This window comes from Lissotriton helveticus, chromosome 2_1, assembly GCF_964261635.1.
Source record: "Lissotriton helveticus chromosome 2_1, aLisHel1.1, whole genome shotgun sequence".
NCBI classification, from domain to species: domain Eukaryota; kingdom Metazoa; phylum Chordata; class Amphibia; order Caudata; family Salamandridae; genus Lissotriton; species Lissotriton helveticus.
In genome coordinates this window covers 314083453-314102247 of record NC_136059.1, presented here as the reverse complement: position 1 = coordinate 314102247, position 18795 = coordinate 314083453, and the positions used below count along the sequence as shown (strand labels likewise).

Genomic DNA, 18795 nt, shown 5'->3' with positions numbered 1-18795 from the left:
CCAGTAATTAATTACACCATAATGAAAATCCTCCATAATGTCTCTGCTTTCTTATGGTGGATTGGCCTCCTGAGGGTGTTCACACATGTCCTCTGCAATCTCTATAGGAACTTGTTGCCCTACGTGTATATCATTGTGAATAAGCAGCAATGCTTCTAAAACTTGACATGAGTTCACCGATAATGTGTATAAAACAGTTTATTACTATTGGGGATGGTACAGCATCCAAAGCCTGCTATTTACTGCACTCTGGTTGCGAAGACCTACCTTGCCTGTCGATACTAGTTTGTGCGATTGGTTCAAATCCGCAAAACTGGCTTAATGCAGCTGGCTGCTACTTGTAATACAGCTATGCATGTTTGACTTAAGTTATCATTTAATCTCTGAAGGGTTTTGGGGGAATTTGTTGAAATCAGTTTTAATTTTATATTAATGATGAGTTGGTGCTTATACCTTTAAATTGTTCATCTTTATTACACACTGTAGATCAAGTCCCTAAGTAAGACTGTCAGTAAAGGTGGTTGATGTTGCTATGTTTAATTTGTGATCTTGCTCTCACTCCTAGCCGTCTAGTCACACACATTGCTGAGTGACGTCCGAGATAGCAGGTACTGGGAAAAGTAATGCAGCATGTGTTTAGCATTTCATGGATTTGGATCCACGTGGAATTTTCACGCTAGAGAGTTGTACCATATCACGCTCTATTTACCGTGAAATTTCCTTACGATGTGCAAGCTTTAGGTGGTTCTACTATGTCATTGTCCGTGACAGCACTACTGTCATGGTGAATTTTAAAGGATTTGTGCTCTCAGATAAGAAACAATATGAAGGAAAACACATGCCTACAGTTGTGGTACCATTTATGGAGTCAGATTTCTGTAGCCAGTTATCGATTGTCATGTATTTCTCTGTTCCCAATTCAAACATTCAGCACCGTACTGTAGAGAGCTACTGTAGAGCAATTGCTTATTGATGGCATCCTGTGTTGTGTTTTCATAACCAGTTGTGATTTTTACCCAGAGTATGGTAGCTTTAACAGATCATCACTGTAGATTTAAACGTTAAGTCTTGTTTCTAATATATTTAATGCTATATCTAAATGGAATGTATTTGTAGTTGTTTTATTTTGCTCTTGTAGTATTGCAGAACATTCATTTGAAAATTAAAGTCACATATAGCAATGTGGACTACTATGACAAGATGTTCTTGACTGGCCATGATTTAAGCAGTATTGTGAATGGGGGCTCTTTCAAAAGGTTTCCAAACATAGGAAATAAATCATAGCCCATTTCTTTGCCTGCAACTATAGGACTCACTGGGAACTTTACTTTGTGATGCACCAATGGAATGTTCTTCCAGTAACGGAAGTCTTTATTCTTTTGCAAGTAAAAGGGGAGATTTATTAGGATCTAAGAGCGAGCAAGATAATCCAACATTTTCTCCAAATCCCCTTTGGTTGAAGACCGTGAGAGTTTTAACCAAGTGGATATATTTTCTTTTACTCAGCCTTTCCATCAGCATCTGTTGGAAACAACTGCAGAGTCACATTGTTAGACGTATTTAGTAGGACGAATTACTATCTAATTTAGCTGAGAATACAATTTTAAGCAGTGCTTTAGATTTGATTATTTCAACTGTTTGGGTTTGTAATTGTAAGCAAATGTAAGAAAAACGACAAAAACATCAACAAACAAACCATCATGCTGATATTAGATCATGAATGTTTTAGATCCATATTTGGTTTAACATTTCACTTTGGATGCGTGTTCTATGTTTTTCATGGCTGTGGAACCCATAAAGGTGTAAAACTAAATTCTTAAATATTAATTCAGAGCTTGTTTCTAGACATTTTGTCTGGGCAGCCAGACAGAAACTGCCACTCTTTTTGCTATGAAACATGGAGTGACTGGATTAGTAACACCATTTGTACTGAAAGCTATAACCTCCATTTACTGATAATGTATTGCAGCAGAGATATTTTAATCTCCATATCATGTTAGACTTTACACCTGTATCATGATATCAGTAAATGTTGCCTCAGTTGCTTGAAAATGGAGAGCCGGCTCCTGTGTCGGTTCTAGGGATCTGTCATTGAGCACTTTCCCATATTTTAACCCGCAGCCAAAACAAATTCAAATCTTACTGCAATGTGTTTGTTCCTTTTAAGAATATTTTATAGTATTGCAAATCTGAGCTACAGCACTGATTGCCTATTATTTTAACTTCGTTGAGAGGGATCGACACTTAGCAACTTAGGCTGTTGAATGGTCGGCTTCTGCCCTTTCATGTATCTACTTTCTATGTTGTGTATTTAGTAATGATGTCACTGGTATTTATTGCTTTGGGAGAAAAGAGTTTAGTTTTAATTTAATTTAAATCATTTCTTGACACCAAGGAATTTTAAACCCTTTTGTGTTTCTTTCACATGGTAACTCCGCTTGATGTTAATTATCTTCATGCTTAAAATGCTATAGGTTTGCCAGCATTGTGATATGTCTCCCAGCTGTTTCTCTTTCCCATCTGCTTTCAATATCTCTGCATCACTGATGTTGTTTTTGTGTCCATTCATGGTAGTATTAAGGAGCTGTGGCTTTGAGTTGCTCTGTTACTTCACATTAGCAGGACACCCTCTTTGCAGTCCTGGGCTCTCATATAACAACCAGATGAATTCTCAGAGTTGAGGGCTGATGTTTGTTTTAATTGAACACATTGGACTATTGCACTTGATAACAAGGATTTGTTACAGAAAAGATCAGGATTGGAAACACAGTCCCTTGTCCATGTGTTTGAAGGTAGATCGCTTACTTTTGTTGTCTAATGTTTTTATTATGAATCCATTCCTGTTTGTAAAAACAATGATGCAAACAATTGAATAGTTCATCCATTTGCAATCCCTGCTCCTCGTCCATGGTTAGATTCATTTGGTTATCTTCTACATTGAGCCTTGTGGTGGGAATATTATTAAATCTAATCCCACCTGTGTTTTGTTAATCTAGAGGCTGTCACTATATATAACATTTGCTTTCTAAGTCCTAGTCAATGGTTATTGATTTCATTACCCATTGAGTTACCTACCTGAGCTTTACTTCTATCCTATACTTCATTAATGTTTAGCTACTAACAGTGCCGAGGTATTCATGCCTACATGGATCTCATGGGAAGAACATTTTAAATTCAAAAGACTGCTCAAAGTCCTTTTCCTCGATCCCTCCCTAGCGAACCTATAGGATCCACCGAAGTGCCTTAGCCAGCACATCACTTGACTTCGACTCTGTGTCCTGTGACCTCGACCTACTACACCTCCTGGACCCCTACCTCGTTCCCTCCTCCCCGAATAATAAAGCCTATTGGCTACTCGTTATGTGTGATCTGTACTCGCCACGTTTCTTTTCGTTCTATTTGCTACTCTTCATGTTTGAACTCTACTTGTCACGAATCACTATGTTCTACTATGGTCTCCTCTTTGCCTGATTGCATCTTTGATACATGTTGTAAAGAGCTCTGATACCCTCGGGTCCATCTAGCGCTATATACAACTTCTAAATAAATAAACTAAATAAACATTTGTCATCTAGGAAGGTAACTCTGTGTTATTCCTTAGTAACAAGACTGCATTGTGTTGCTTGTTGGAATGACAGAAATAAAATAAAATACATGTCCCTATTTATCTGTTAGACATGGAGAGTGGGCGATTGATGGCAGTTCAAGCTAACAGTGCTTGCTAGACAGGTGAAATTAATTCTTTTCAGAGAAAATACCCTTTTATAGTTCCCTCAATAGCATTTGTTGATTGCACTGAAGTCCATGTTGGTCCTTTTGTTGAGGAGGAGTCTGATAACCTATTTTCCCTTCATTTACTACTAGATGATGAGACCAATTGAAAAAATCCTGATACATGGTTAGCTAGTGGAAGGCAATGTTAAAGTAAGTCTATAAAGTAACTGCTTTGATGGCTTCTGTTTTACACACCTGTAAAGTAGGTGGTATTTTAGTTGATTTCAGCAAGATTGTTATCCATGAAGTATCATGAAAACGAAACCATAAGAATTAACTTTCAGTGAATGATCTATACACCTCTGTTCCTTGGTGTACAGTGTTGGAAACAAAAATTGCATAAACTCTAGAAGACACAATTTCACATCAAGGGTGGTAGATTCAAAATATAATTTAGTGTAATGGTGCAAATGTATCTAATGCAATTACAGTTGGTTTCCCAGATCCAGTTAAAGTGTATGAGATTGTAGGCATTGGACAGTAGATGTTCAGTAAAAAATAAGAAGAGGAAATTGCTTGATTATATAGAAATACTCTGTGAAACCATTTGGCACCCATAAGGTAAAATAAAACTGCATCTTCACAGTAAACTTGGATTTTCTCCTATTCACTTATTTAGACGTCTAAAATGCTACATACCAGCACTCTTTGTTTTTAAATTAATTTTTTAATATATGTTTGTTTATCAGTAAGTAGTACGTATGTGTGAACATATACCTTTTAACATAGAATGAAAACTATGCATCTGCCATAGGAACATTCAAAACATATCCATTACACTTATTTTTCTTTTAAGTTTACGATCTCTCAGTGCATATTTTACTGACCTAGTAACCCGGTCACATGTCAACATTAAGTAATTCAACATTAAGTTTCAACATATTATCAACATCACCAGAGTTATAGTCTACCTTTCTCCAGAGTTAGTCCAAAAATCATTGCTGCATTTTATTGCAGTCAGAAAAACTACATGATGATTCAATTCTCCCCTCCATATAACTTGTATATGTTCAAGATGGTGCTATGTTTGGGATGATCAGTTAATTGCCAGATGCATAACAGCCTGGTCCTGTGCTAAGCTCTCATTCATTTACTAAGTTTCTTAAGAGTTTCTTATGCTTTCGTCCTCCCTACCTAGTAGTGATGGCAAAAGGTGTCTCTTGCCAGTATTGCCCCTGTTATCCACACATTTTGGCTTAACCCGTTGGCTGCTGCCGTCAGCCAACGGTCGTCGCGTGCACTACCTTGGTAGTGCTGCGCACGTCCGTTGGCCGACGGTGCCCCACCCGTTTTTCGAACGTTCAGCACTGGAGCTGAACGTTCGATGCAGCCAACGGGTTAATTTTTCTTTTTTGTCTTACCCCAAAATGACTTTCACAGGCACTATTTAGGGTTCAGCAGTAGTTCCCCTGTAATGGACTACCACTTTGTTACATTCTCAGACCAGAAGACTACATCCATCATTGGTCTCACTTTTTATGGTGAGAGCTCTGGGTGTTTAATATTAATAGAACATTTGAATGTTGAGACCTCCAATTAAGACAATAGTGTATCTCCACGCTTATAATGGCTGGTGTAGGCCTTCTACTTCAATATTCCATTGTTTGTCTTTATCTTTATTCCTGTTAATTTGTTACATTCTACCCTCAATGGTTGGAATGTTCTAATTGCATGATGGCCCTTCTACCTTTTTGCTACTCCTATTGTTAAGGGCCCTCTCCCTCAGTATAGATCCTTGCCCTCATTATGGGCCTACAAGTCTTGTCCAGGGCCTTTAACTTGTCTAGCCCTCAGCAGTGGGCTAGCATGCTATCATTTACAGACCTTAACAGAACCCCCAGGACTTAACGAATAGGAGATGTTAAAAAAATGCGGTACAGAGTCAATGCGTGAAGGCTCTCAGCAAATTGAGACCTGGTCAACAAGGTTAAGGAAAGCACAGTTCTATACATCAAATGAAATACGTTTTAAAGAAAACAGTGCTATGTCAGTGTGTAATCGAATGAAATCCCACATTCTATGCGTTGTTAGCTATGTACAAAAACATAAATGCACAAACATCCTCACAAGAGTGCAGTAGGAAAGGCTGAGCATAAAGAGGGTAGCAGCCAGACACATGCTGCGAGTTAGCTTATTTCTCAAGGAATGGAGAAGAGAAGTGACAAGCTGCAAAAGACAGCATAATTTAATTAGCTCTGCGGAGCTGCCAATTGAAAGATCAGAAGAAAAGAAGCACAGTAGAAAACGAATTGTTGGCACACGCTCCTGGGGAGTTTTGAAGATATTTATAAGAGATGAACATACTTCAGTGTCTGTGAAATCAATAACATTCTTTGGTGTATCACAGCTGTAAATGTACCTGATTAGAGATAGAAATTACATGAACGGGCCGAGAAATATTCCATATATTTGTGTTGGGAAAGTCTGTGGCAAGAGAGTATTTCAAAAAAGGCTTAGAAAATAATATGGCAATGCGATGGCTAAGGTAAAGGTTAGAAAAGAAGCCAGACCGAATAGTAAAGAGCAGGAGGGTGTAAAGTATAGAAAGTAAACTGCTTTTCTGCTTTCACCAGTCACTCATGGGAGGAGAAAGGCTGCAGTGAGCTAGCTTAGCGCCTCAACTGTTCACTGTGTCCCCTGAAGTTCACTGGTTTGAATCCTAACCTGGCAGACTCAGCTTTTTATCCTTCTGAACGGAAACACATTAAGTAGTTTAATAATCATCTGCACAATTGCAAATCATTAGGCGCTATTTGAAGAGATGCTGCTGTTTAGATGTTTGTAGTGGCAGGTTGCAGATAAAGACATGGCTGAATGCCTGCATAAAGAAAATGTCCATTCCCGTAATTCCAATTGGAAACCACCCACCCAGGGAATGTGCATCGCGGAACAACCTAGGCCATGTCATGTGGAACCCTGGGGAAAGGATATTGCTAAATCTATAAAGTGAAGAACAAGTTCACATTGTTGTGCACTTACCGCAGTATTTGAACGCGCTTGGTACCATGAAATGAGGGAGTAAAGCTCTTCTAAATCCAGTGGCTGTGCATTTACCCTCAAGAGCAAGCAGGCACATAGCCGGAAGCTGCCAGGTGGTGATCGCTCTTTGATTCTGCTCATCGTACCCGCCTGGACCCCTGGTCCGCTCTCGTCCATGACAAGTTGGGAGTAGACAACACAAAGAGGGTATTGACATCCACAGGTTGAGAATGTTTCAAGATGCTCCTCTGCAGAGGCTCAGAAACTGGTGAAGGCCGTAACGAGCAATGGCCGAAACTGGCCAATGTTAGAAAATCACAACCAGCAGAAATATAATCTGCTAATCTAATCACTCACATTGAAGGTTGGGACTACCCCAATCAGGAAGCGAGAGCAAAGTCTGGCGAACTGTGCAGTCACTGGAAAGAGTACGATTATGCATGCGTAGAGCGAAAAGGCTACTTGAAAACTTGGGAGACCTGGTTTCAGCTCAAGCACGCAACCATCCTTGTCATGTGACGTCCACAATGTCAGTCCTTTGTACAGTCTGTTTTTGTGTGTGGTGGTTAATTTATCACCCAGTTTAACTGGATAAAATGTTGTCTGCCCTGAATAAGTCCATTAAGCCCTGCATTACTAATATTTTGTTTTACAATTAAATCTGGGCTTACCTTCAGGCCACTGGAAAAATCTCAGCTGTGCATGCAAATTAGTCTGTTTTTCCCTGTTATGTAAGGATTGAAAATGTGGTTTTATTTCATTATATAGTTGGGGTTTGGTCAGCGGTGTAACACAGGCCCCCGCATCCCCCGCGGTGCGCGGGGGCCCCCAAGCTGTAGGGGCCCCCCTCAGCACAGTACTCAGGCCTGAGCACTCTGGATTAAATCCGGAGTGGGGGGCCTCCATGTACATTGCAGGGAGGCCCCTTAAACTTTCGTTACACCACTGGGTGTGGGGTGGTGTGGTGTCTGGAGACCTACACGGAGAGACACTACATGTTTGAGCATCAGCTAAAGAAATCAGCATTTTTAGGTCCTCCTTACGAGCCCTTTTGTGTCATTCCCCAAATCCCATAATCAGGTGTATTTAACTCCTCCAGGCCCGGTGAAAACACTGATCGCCCTGCTATCAGAAAACTGGGGGGAAAGGAGATTTTGGGAGAACATCGCACACCTCCTAGTACAGCCCTTAGAGGTCTTCCGCTTTATTTTTATTAAACATCCTTTGAAGGATGGTGACCGAGGCCTTAAGAAATGAGGGACTAAAGTAGGCCAAACTCTCCTTTTGCTGAGGTATATTGGTCTAAGTGATTAACTCATTCTATTGTTCAGAAAATGCATGGATTATAAAAAGAGGGTGCCATGGTCGAGCCAAATCTGGATTGAAGAATGCACATTGTTTTAGCCTAGTGTTTGAAGCATAGGATGATATTGACTCCTATATATTGAGTAGTGAATGGAGACTTGGAGGCTCAAGCGGAAATGTCCCTTAAAATATTCACAGTATATAAAATGGTATTAAAATCGCATATGGTAGATTTTACTCCTACGCTTAGAATGACCCAATTTGCTTGTTTGCCTAGAGAACTGGTTAAAAGTCTTTTGGGGGACGGTAGGTACTTGCGTTGTAGAACTGTCCATATGCAGTAAATGATAGTATAATAGGCGTTACATGAGTTTGTGTGGGATTTATGGAAAGTGAACCACAGTTCAGCTGAGAGGTAAAAAAAACATACATTGGCAAAGCCAATAGGTTGTGCCTTTGAAAGGCGTTCTCTGAACTTTTGGCTTTGCAAAATACTTGTTGCAGTTGCAAAAAAAAGGAAAGAAACGCTTGTTGCCAATTATGAATAGCATTTGCACAAAAATAAAGTCCACGCTAGCATGATTATACATGCACATACATCACCACTTATGCGCCTGAATATGTCAGGATGTGGTGGTCATTTTAATATTTGCCCCCAATGTGGTCACTTATGCCTGCACATGCATCCGCACACATACGTCATGATGAATTGGCCTTTTTGTGGGGCCCAGGTGTTACAGTGGACAGAAAGATGGAGAGTTTGGGGGGGTGAGAATATGTGTAAAACATTTCAAAAAGCAAGCTGCAGTGAAAACAATGCGTTTTACATACGATGCTCTAATGAAACAAATAATAGAATGTGTTGATTCAGTGTAATTTCGAGATATAAAATAACCCCTCATGCATTATTATACAAACACTCCATAGGAGGTGGCATGATACACCAAAAAGCCAATGGTACTCAGTGACAGAGAAATACACCTCTGTGTAGAGCTAAACTCAACTCTAAGTGTATTCTAAAGTATTCTAAAGCAGGCAGCTGCAGTGTCAAACCAGACCTACAAAAATAGTTAACTGCATGTTAGCGGTGGACTGATACAAGTAATCCATTATAAAGTATGGTGAAGAAGCTCTGATACAGGGAAGGGTCAAACAAAAGAAGAAAAATTAAAGCTGTTGAATAAGAATCAAGCAAATGAGACTGACAAGAAAGCCAACCAATAATAGTCAATGGGCTGATCCAAAGCCCTCCATCACTAAAGGTGTTTTGACAACAGACAGCTAACAGTGTCTGCAGCAAGACCGTAAAAGGAGGGCTAGAAGATTGCCACTTTTAACAATAGTGGTTGCATACTGAAAGGAATTCTGGAGGCTTTGGTAGTGCAGATAGGTGATCAGTGGGAACATAATAGCAGGCAGCGATAGTCTGTGCGAAGATATTTTTCTTTGTGTGCTTGTAGAAGTTGAAGCCAGTGTCCTGGCTGTCAAACCTCGACATGGATCTTGTTTCAGGCTATCATGGCCTAACGAGAGAAAGTTCCATGGTATTGCAATCGATAAAAGGCTGTAAGATAGGTGCCGGAGGAGCCTGTCACTCCAAATGGTTCTGTCGCTTCGCTGTTGTACAGAGAATAGGGTAGAAGTGAGCGAGCCCTGATATTAGGAGCCCTGGCATTCAAAAACAAGAAGCACTCAACATCTGCAGATATGGCACACAAGACCAGAAGGTTTCTTTGAGTCAAAGTCTCTGGAGAATGGCCATTCCTCATTTACACAGGATGATCCCCATACTACTCATGAATCACCTTACAGCATTGCATGTTCATGACCTTATTGGGGCTGATGTCATGGCCTGCAACCTTCACGCCGCAAAGGTGTATCCTATCCCTATTCAGTATTCAGGTTTGAGGTTCCTTGGCTCAGAAGTTGACAGGGCAGTCATCCAGTCTAGTTCTGCATCAATAAAACTCCACAATCACCCATTCATATGGGAGTCTATGGGAGCCCATGGTGGTCACTAGCTGTTGAGACCTCTGTGCCATTACGTGGAGCTTGCACAGATAAAGATTTTTGCACACACTCAATCACCAAGCATGCAGCTAATGTAATTGCCACCCTGGTCTGATGTGCGGCAGAGCAATGGGATTTACATTATACGCACTGGACATGATGTTTAGTTGTCTGTTACTTGTTCTGATGCTTCCCGTTTTCCAGAAAAAGCAAATTCTCCCGGAATATTGATCATGTGTCCATCTGGGGACATTGACTGCTCCAAGGTACGTCTGATCCATTGTGCTTTCTTTTGGCATACGCACCATGCTAAGTGTTACCAAACACTCCAATATAAAAAACCTTTTGTTCATACATGCTGCTAAGTAGATGGGGTCAGTATTGTGTTCAGATTGTTATTTGGCATTTACGTAGCACACTGTCAACCATTAGGAGAGAATTGCGGCTTGTATCGGACTTAATGGGTTGGGATCTTGCCCGGTGAGTGCTGTACAAAAGTAGTTTACATATCACCTTGTGCAGTACACACGCCCATTGCTGATAGATGTGCATGGCCGTTGGGTAACTGGTGGAGGCAGTCCTGTTGCGTGTCGTCATAGCTGGTTACTTCTTTGTCCGTTTACTGTTATTGGTGGCTGGGCACATTCTTAAGCCTTCGTTACAATTCTAATTGAGTGTTTTACAACGCAAGATTTGGTCTTGGTGTTCAATCTCAAATTCTGGGAGGCCTGTTTCTTTGTTTCCCATGCTCATAGCTTTGAAGTCTGGTCTTTGTTTGTTTACATTGCTTGTTAGCAATGAACTACAATTGATATTAATGACAACATCGTGTGCGTTTTTAGCGAAGAATAAAGACATTTTGGCTTTAACAGGGGAACCATAGTTTCTTTTCACTCACAAAACATATGGTTCAATTCCTAATATGGCTTATTGCCAGAGAATGGAAATTCCCAGTTCTGTAGCCCTGCAAAGGATGTGGATAGTAAATAAGACACATCTTTCTTCTCGAAGCTTCTGTTACATTTGTTATGGATTCAAGGGATCTGTGTAGAATGATGGGATCGTGACTTGAAGGTAAAAAAAGTTGGAAAGCAATTTTGTCTGCTTAATATCTGACATCTGTTGGTCAAAAGCTTTGGAAATCCAAGTTATTTCCTAATCCTTTGTTTTCATTCTGCTTTTCGTCTCTTTGGCCCCTTCTAGATCTGTTTGTTGAGAATTGTAAGAATTGTAACCAGTTGATGCACTTATCCTTTCACAGTGTACACTATGATGGCGTTAGAGAGGTGGTCAATGGCCATTATCATGAGATAATTGCCTGAACCCGAGCAAGGGGTCCCACCCGAAGATGAGTTTCTCTAAAGAGGGTACCAGCAGTCTAAGCTATTAACACTTTCAGAGCCAGTTTGTGGGGTCCTAGTGTACCCCTGTAAACATTTATTGTATTTCACACCCCTAGCCTGTCTGAGGATGCATATGTACTACTTCGTATGTCTACCTGTATCCTACCTGTATAGGGGAGGAGTCAGTCCGGACCCTACAAGTTGTGAAAATAACCTGTAGTTCCCTGGCCATCTCCTTAGTAGTGAAATAAATCATCATCTTCCCCCACAACCCCTGCTCCCCACACACACCAGTGTTTCTATCTCCTGCAGCTTTTATTTAGATGCAGCAGCGTAAATGCATGCACCTTTTCAGGAGTGGAGCATTACCATTGGTTAGAGTAGCAACAACGTTGTTTACAGCTCATAGTTAAAAAGTCCATATTCAGATAATCAAAATATTCTTCCATAGATATTTGAATATGCATAGTGGGCCGTAGGCCCAATGTTATTGTAAAACATCCATCTGCCATTACAGTAGAACCAAATCTCTAGATGTTAATCTATGTATTTTTTGTTTACCTCAAGTGGTCTCCCCACCTCTTTCTCGAAGGTTGTGGTTGTCCTACACCTTTTTAATGATGGTTTGAAGTATCTTAGATGTTACTAGAGGGGTGTTGCAAGCATACCCTTAAGGTATGCATTTATTTATACATTTCTTCAGCGTTACTGTCTTAGTCTGAGATTCTTTTTTGGGTTCTATACTATAGTCTGTGTGCTGTGAGTAGTTTGTTGGCAGGATGGAAATTCAAGTGATGAGGGTTTCCCGACTGGTTGTCTATCTGCAGAGCCCCCTTGCTTTTCCACATCATTCCTGAGCAGACAATGGTTATCAGTTTAAGTTGGTAAAATCCTCAAGGAGAAATAGTCATAGCTCTGCTTGTCTGGTTTTGTGATGTAAGAAGCGGTGGCTCACCATGGCCTACAGAGTCTTCGAGAATCCACAAATTCCTATTTGCCAATTGAATACTCTGTTTTCTGCTTTTTCTGTCCCTACGACCTCAAACGTCAGTGAGCTCTTGATGTAAGATCCTCTATTTAGCCAAGACTAGAAATTCTCACTTTACGGGCTTCCGGTGGCTTGCAATTCGCCAGCTCTTTTCATGCAGCCGTCTGGTGAATTGTAGTACTTCACTGTGATTTACCCGGGGTGACAGCCAAATGAAATGAAATTTGTACTTGTAAAGCGCACTTATACCCCAACTGAGATGTCCTGGCGCTGTAACGCATACCGCTGTGGAACCCTTCCTGGCTTTTCCCTGTGAAGTGTCCACTCCTGGGCACCCCCAAGGTGAAGCCAGGCATCCCAGCGCTGTTGGGGCCGTTGTGGAGATTAAGCAAGCTATTGCCCAGAGTTGCAGAGTGGGACCCATGATTAGAATAGGCACCGAGGCAAGAATTATCGGGTCCGAGGAAATTGAGCCAAGACCCGCCAAGGCGGGAATTGAACCCTGGACCCGGGCCAGACCTCTGCATCAGGGTCTGCCGCTCTAACCATTGAGCCACACTTCTCCACTGGGCAGGCGGGATACCCTCAAGGAGTCCTGTCATGATGCACCTCTGCGAACAAAAATTTGAACATGCTTAACTTTAGAAATACTGATGAGGAATGCAAACTATAATGGTTTAGTTGTTGTGATTCTCCTGAACCAGCAGGTAAACAGTTTTCCTATCTGCAAAAACGAAAATACAACTTTGTGACTTCAGTAATCCACTCTCCGCCACTCAGCAAAGGTTGGAAGTTTGATTATTCGACTGAGCTGCATAGTGATCAGAAAGCAAGAGCATAGACTGAATTTTCGACTAAATACTAACAATAATATTTTTTGTATAACACTTACTGCAGTTTCTAAAACTCGTAAATAATGGATATTACTATTAATCAGTTTATGACAATTCAGTTACTCACCTTGGAAAGGTGGAAGGCTAAGTGTGGTTTGCGCTGATTCAGACTTGTGACGTGTTCAGCAGTAAGCATTCAACATGGAGCTGGTAACTACTGTGTAATGGGGTTTCATTAGTCTGGGACAGTGGTGGTCATTACTTGACAACTGTCCCCCATTTAGCCATGTAACTATGATACCATGATTCTAAGAACACACACTTTCATTATTTGGGGAATCCGGATTAAAGCCCACGTCATTTGGTTCCACTGTTTCCAGTTACCTTACGACAACACAATTGGGGGTGGAGATTGTTCTGCTGCTAAGGCCTCTGGTAAATTGCAAGCCTTTATGCAGGAGTCATCAAGGTGTTTTTCTGGCATCCACTAACTTAATTGAGCCTTTTTCTAGGCACTTCCAGTGTTTCCCAAAAAAGTGAATAAAATGCAGAGATCACGAGGTCTGATCTCTGGGTTGTGATGCAGCAGATGCGTATTGGGCAGAACATGTGGTGGACACTGTTGTTTAGCATTGGTGTCCCCCTATTATTTACATTTGTTGAATAACCACGGCTCTCCCTTTGAACATTCAACTCACTAAGGGTAGAAGGGTAGTGATCATGGGCCCTTAAGGATTCCTCCGGTTAGGTAAAGGGACTGAAACTAAGATACCGCATGACATACTAACAGCACTTGATTAACTCAATGTCTGGTCAGATCTATACCTCTTGAAACAACCAGGGGCATCATTTAGAGAAGGACAGAGGGGAATAAAATGCCAGAAATGTGCTCTGTGACTCATAATCCCTGACTCACATTTTTTTCCTCCTCAACGGCTGCCGCCGGCTTTAGTGCCGGCCTCAGACACACGCCAGACCGTAGTGTTGGCCCATGAGGAAATGCTTGTGAGTACCTAAGGGCCTAGATTGACCTGACCGGATGTTCAGAGTCATCCTGCAAAGCTTTGAGAGTGAGTCGTTGTATTCTCTGCCAACCCTGTTGCTCTTAGTATTAGTAACTTAGTAACAGTATTGCTATTTCCTGAAAGAAGAGCCTGAAGCAGTACTTAAATCTAGTCAAGTGAAAAAATGAAGAAACCTGTTCAACCTGCCTAAGCTGTGGACTAACTGTCGGTATCCATTTGTTCAGTCATTGAGTGTCAGGATTAGGGAGCTCATTGGCAGGCACTGTGTTCTGAGGAGTGTGGACATGTGGAATTGTGTCTCAATTCTTAGTAAGACATTTTAGTGAGCTTCTGTAGTTTTTTGAAAAATATTTTTACAAGCTGTACTGGCAGAACGTTCTAAATATGAACCTTGAGGCAAGTAGCAAACTGCTAGGATGTCACTTGTAAAAGTGCACTGAACTGTCTGTGCGGTTAGTGTTTTGGGAACCCATTGTTTTACATTTTGCATCTATTACTAGGTGCGTGCACATTACACTCACAAGCTCATGTATAGCCCAGTGACTCGCTACATAAGCTGATGGTGAAACAATATGCAAACAGGTTGAATGAAAGGGGAAGAATCATTTGTGCCTGTCCTGTTAACATTACAAAGTGACACGTTGATTTAATTAGCCAGGAGCACCGGGTTATAGCACCCCTAGTCCTTTCTTCTTACTAAATGTAAAATGGAGGGCTTAGATTTGACAGCAACTGATGTCATAAGATTTTCAGATCTAAACTTGAGGAAATTGTCTGTTTATCCTGTATGCTTCAGTTCAGGAAATCCTGATTGAGCTCAACACATGTGTGCCTTTGCTCGATTCTTTAAAACCGTGCCTGGCAGAAATGTATGCTCCTGTTACCTTTTCATAATTGTTTGAACAATGGGCCACAAATTGCAAGTCTCCCTATACTAATTCACCACTAATCCTTTTTGGGTTACGTAGTAGTGTGCTACTCGCCGTAAAGTGATTCAACGCCTCATCAGGGGTAGTAAGCTCTATATGAATGTAATTACAATTATCGCGGTTGATTACAATTAGAAATGTGAACACGGTTGAATTTGATCTTTTGCTATTCTGTGAACTCCAAACTCGAGGTGTCTGGTTCATCAGTAGTGTGGTAATTTTGGAGACAGTGTATTCCTAACACTTGATAACGCCATCTATGAGTTCGAACGCAGTGTCGAACCTTGAGGGGGGCACATATACACCGTGATGGATAACTAGCATTGGAATAGTGGAATGTTGAGAGCTCCATTGAAGACAATGGAGTAGTTCCAGGCTTATAATGGCTGGTTTAAGCCTTCTTCTCCAACATTCTAATGATTGTCTTCATGTTTCTTCCTCTTTAATTTACAGCATTCAACGCTTAGTGGGTGGAATGTTCTAATAGCCTTATAGCCCTAGCACCTCGGGCAATACCAATTGTTAAAGGCCATCTGAACTCTGGTTCAGTGCCTCTAACAACCTGTACACCCCTCGGCAGCAGGCTATATTAGTGAATGGCTAATGCTATTGCAACAGTAACATCCCTCTCACCACTTCCCTCTCCTTTATCGTTGCAAATTTCTATTTGTTGTGAGAGCTTCACCTCACAACCATTGCCTCCAGAAATGGCACAGTTAAGTATCAACATTCTAAAATTATACACACCTCATTATAAGTAGCCGGGGGATCACCTGCAACTCTGGGGGTGGAGAAACTCCAATCCATTAAAGTTGGCCCTTGAAGTTCCACTAAGAAATTAGGAATTGTGGGGAATCAGTAATTTTGGATCGTATTCCGTTAATAATTCTCAGTTACCCTCATACTTTTACACAGAGTTTTCGGCTTTGAGAGCTCCATTGTGTTTCTGCAATCTCATAATTCCAATGCGGCCGTTAATTGTTGTTAACAATGGTATCAGCAATAAGATGCTGCTCTTAATGAGGGCCATTATGCTGCCATATTCCCCTTAGGGTTATGCTGTAGATAAGCAAAAGCTTCAGTTCTGTATCAGAGGTATACACATTGTTACATATCCACCTTTCAGTAGGATATGACAATGTCAAATAATTGATCTACGGACCGGCTGTCAGTAGCTGCACACAGTGGAGTGCACATGATGTTTTTAACATGCTGCTGCAGGCCTTTCTAAGATTACTATTGTTCTGTCGCTGTCACTGACATGGGCTGATGTAGAAGACTATGTGGCTGGAATTCATGCCACATACCTTTAAACTTCTTGTTGAGCCTCACACAGATTACAGTATGAAATATGGAACATATTTGTTAACGATGCAGATGCTTCCTGACCCCAAAAAGTGTCTGTTTCTTTATTCATATGACTGAATACTTCAAACAGTAACGTTATGTTATGTTATCTTAGCTTGTAAAGCGCGACAGCTGCCCCAGCAAGGGGGCGTCCCGGCGCTAATGCAGGAAAGAGAATACAGCAGAGAGCAAGAAGGAGACTAGGGAGCAGGGAAAAGATAGGTCTTGATAGCCTTTCTAAATGCAAAGTAGTTGTCAAGGCCCGGATCTGCACAGAGAGTGAGTTCCAAAGGGTGGCGGCTCTGTAACGAAAAGAGCGACCAACAACCCAAGCTATGCGGGGCCGGGAAACCACCACCAGATGCTGACCCTGTGAGCGGAGACATCGCGTGGGGGCATAAGGCAACAAGAGTTCAGCCAGAATGGGAGGCGTGGCCAGCTTCAAAACCTTAAAAGCAATACATAAGGTTTTGAATACAATACGTCTGGCCACCGGTAACCAGTGCAGATGGCGGATAGCATTAGACACGGAGCAGAATTTGCGTTGACCTAAAAGTGTTCTAGTAGCTGCGTTCTGTGCCCGTTGCAACCTCAAGACCTCCGCCTTGTTGGACCCTAAGTAAAGGGAACAGGCATAGTCGAGTCTTGACAAAATCGTTGCCTGAATGATGACCTGACGCGTTGAGGCATCGAAAAAGCCCAACAGGGGTCTAAGCCCCCGAAGGAGTCCAAAGCATGTCCCAGCCGTTCTTTTTGTGTGGACTTGATAATTTAAGGAAGAGTCGAGCCATACCCCAAGGTTTTTTACTGCTGGTTTGGGGGAGGGAGGTTTACAGAGACTGGTTGGCCACCAGAGATCACTCCACTGACCATGCTCCTTTCCAATTAACAATACCTCTGATTTATTAGAGGTCAGTAGGAGGCAGATGCTGTTCATCCACTCGGCCACTGCCGCAAGGTCGCCCTGAAACTTGAGGGTGCCCCGCTTGGTGTTATTAGAGAGTGCCACCACCAACTGAGTATCGTCAGCGTGGGAGACCATGGTCAGACCCCTAATGCTGGCAACTGCCACTAAGGGTTGAACATACATTTTAAACAATAGGGGACTGAGGGAGGAGCCCTGCAGCACCCCTTCTTTAACTAGATGTTTGCCAGAGGCAAATGGGGGGGCAATACCTGTGAATGACCTTTCATGGAAAAATGAACCCAGCCACTCCAAAGCTGAGCCTGTAATTCGTGACTTGATCTTATAGCAAAGAGCAGAGAGTTGATCAGCTGTGATTGGCGGAAAGGTGTGGAGGTTGTTAGCCTTTTAACAACCGCGTGACTCCTTCGGGATGCTATAAGTGGTCGGGAAGGACCGATAGATGGCATCCACCTTTTCCACAAAAAAGAGGGCGAGGTCCTTGCACTATTTAATGGACTTAATGGTTGACCCAGCTGCGGTTTGTTTAGATTGCAGACTGGCTAGAATGGGAAATGTACTCTTAGAGGGATTAGTACTCTCATGTATTTGGTTGGAGATAAAAACTGCGCGTGCCTGATATATGGCCTTATGGTAGCTTTTAATTGCTGCCCGATAGATGACTTTGGCTGTGGAGCAAAAGTCTCTTCTTCTTAATCTTTTACACCCCTTACGCATATCAGCAAGTTCAGTCTTGAACCATGGATGTGATTTGGTTTTGTGATTGGCTCAGCGCTTCATAGGGATTAAGCTGTCTAGTGGGTGCTCTATCCACTCCGAGAATGCTCTGTAAGCTTCGTTGGAATCGACAGCTAGATTCGGGCAAGTAGCCAAAAGGCAAGCATCCAGATGATCCGAATTTAGTTTGTGCCACGGCCGTTTCCAAGTGGAAAGCTGACCCTCAGTCTGAGCAGGAGTGACATCGTAAAGGGACATTGAAACCAAAAAATGGTCTGTCCAACCTAACCTGATCGGTGTGTGCATTATGATATGGGATATGTTAGCAAAAACTGGATCTAATAAGTGCCATGCAATATGGGTAGTGCCCGCTACTAGCTTTAACAATTGGCAGGCTGCTAGGTCGGCCAAAAAGTTCGCCATATCAATGTTCTCTACTTTGTCCAAGTGTAGGTTCAAATCCCCCAAAATAGTAAAGTTGGCGGTGTGAACTGCTAAAGTGCTGACCATATCTGCCAGGGCTTCCCTAAAACCTAGGGACGGTCCTGGAGGCCGCTATATCAAGAGCCTAGACAAGGTGTATGTAAGGGCGCTCAGGGTGACCTTAAAAAGGGCACTCT

At 41.9% G+C, this 18795-nt stretch overlaps 1 protein-coding gene across 1 annotated transcript in view; it reads left to right on the top strand.

Annotated features, from left to right (window-relative positions):
- PDZD2 (PDZ domain containing 2) overlaps positions 1-18795 on the top strand; it is a 1063478-nt gene that overhangs the window by 637580 nt on the left and 407103 nt on the right. The window lies entirely within an intron of this gene.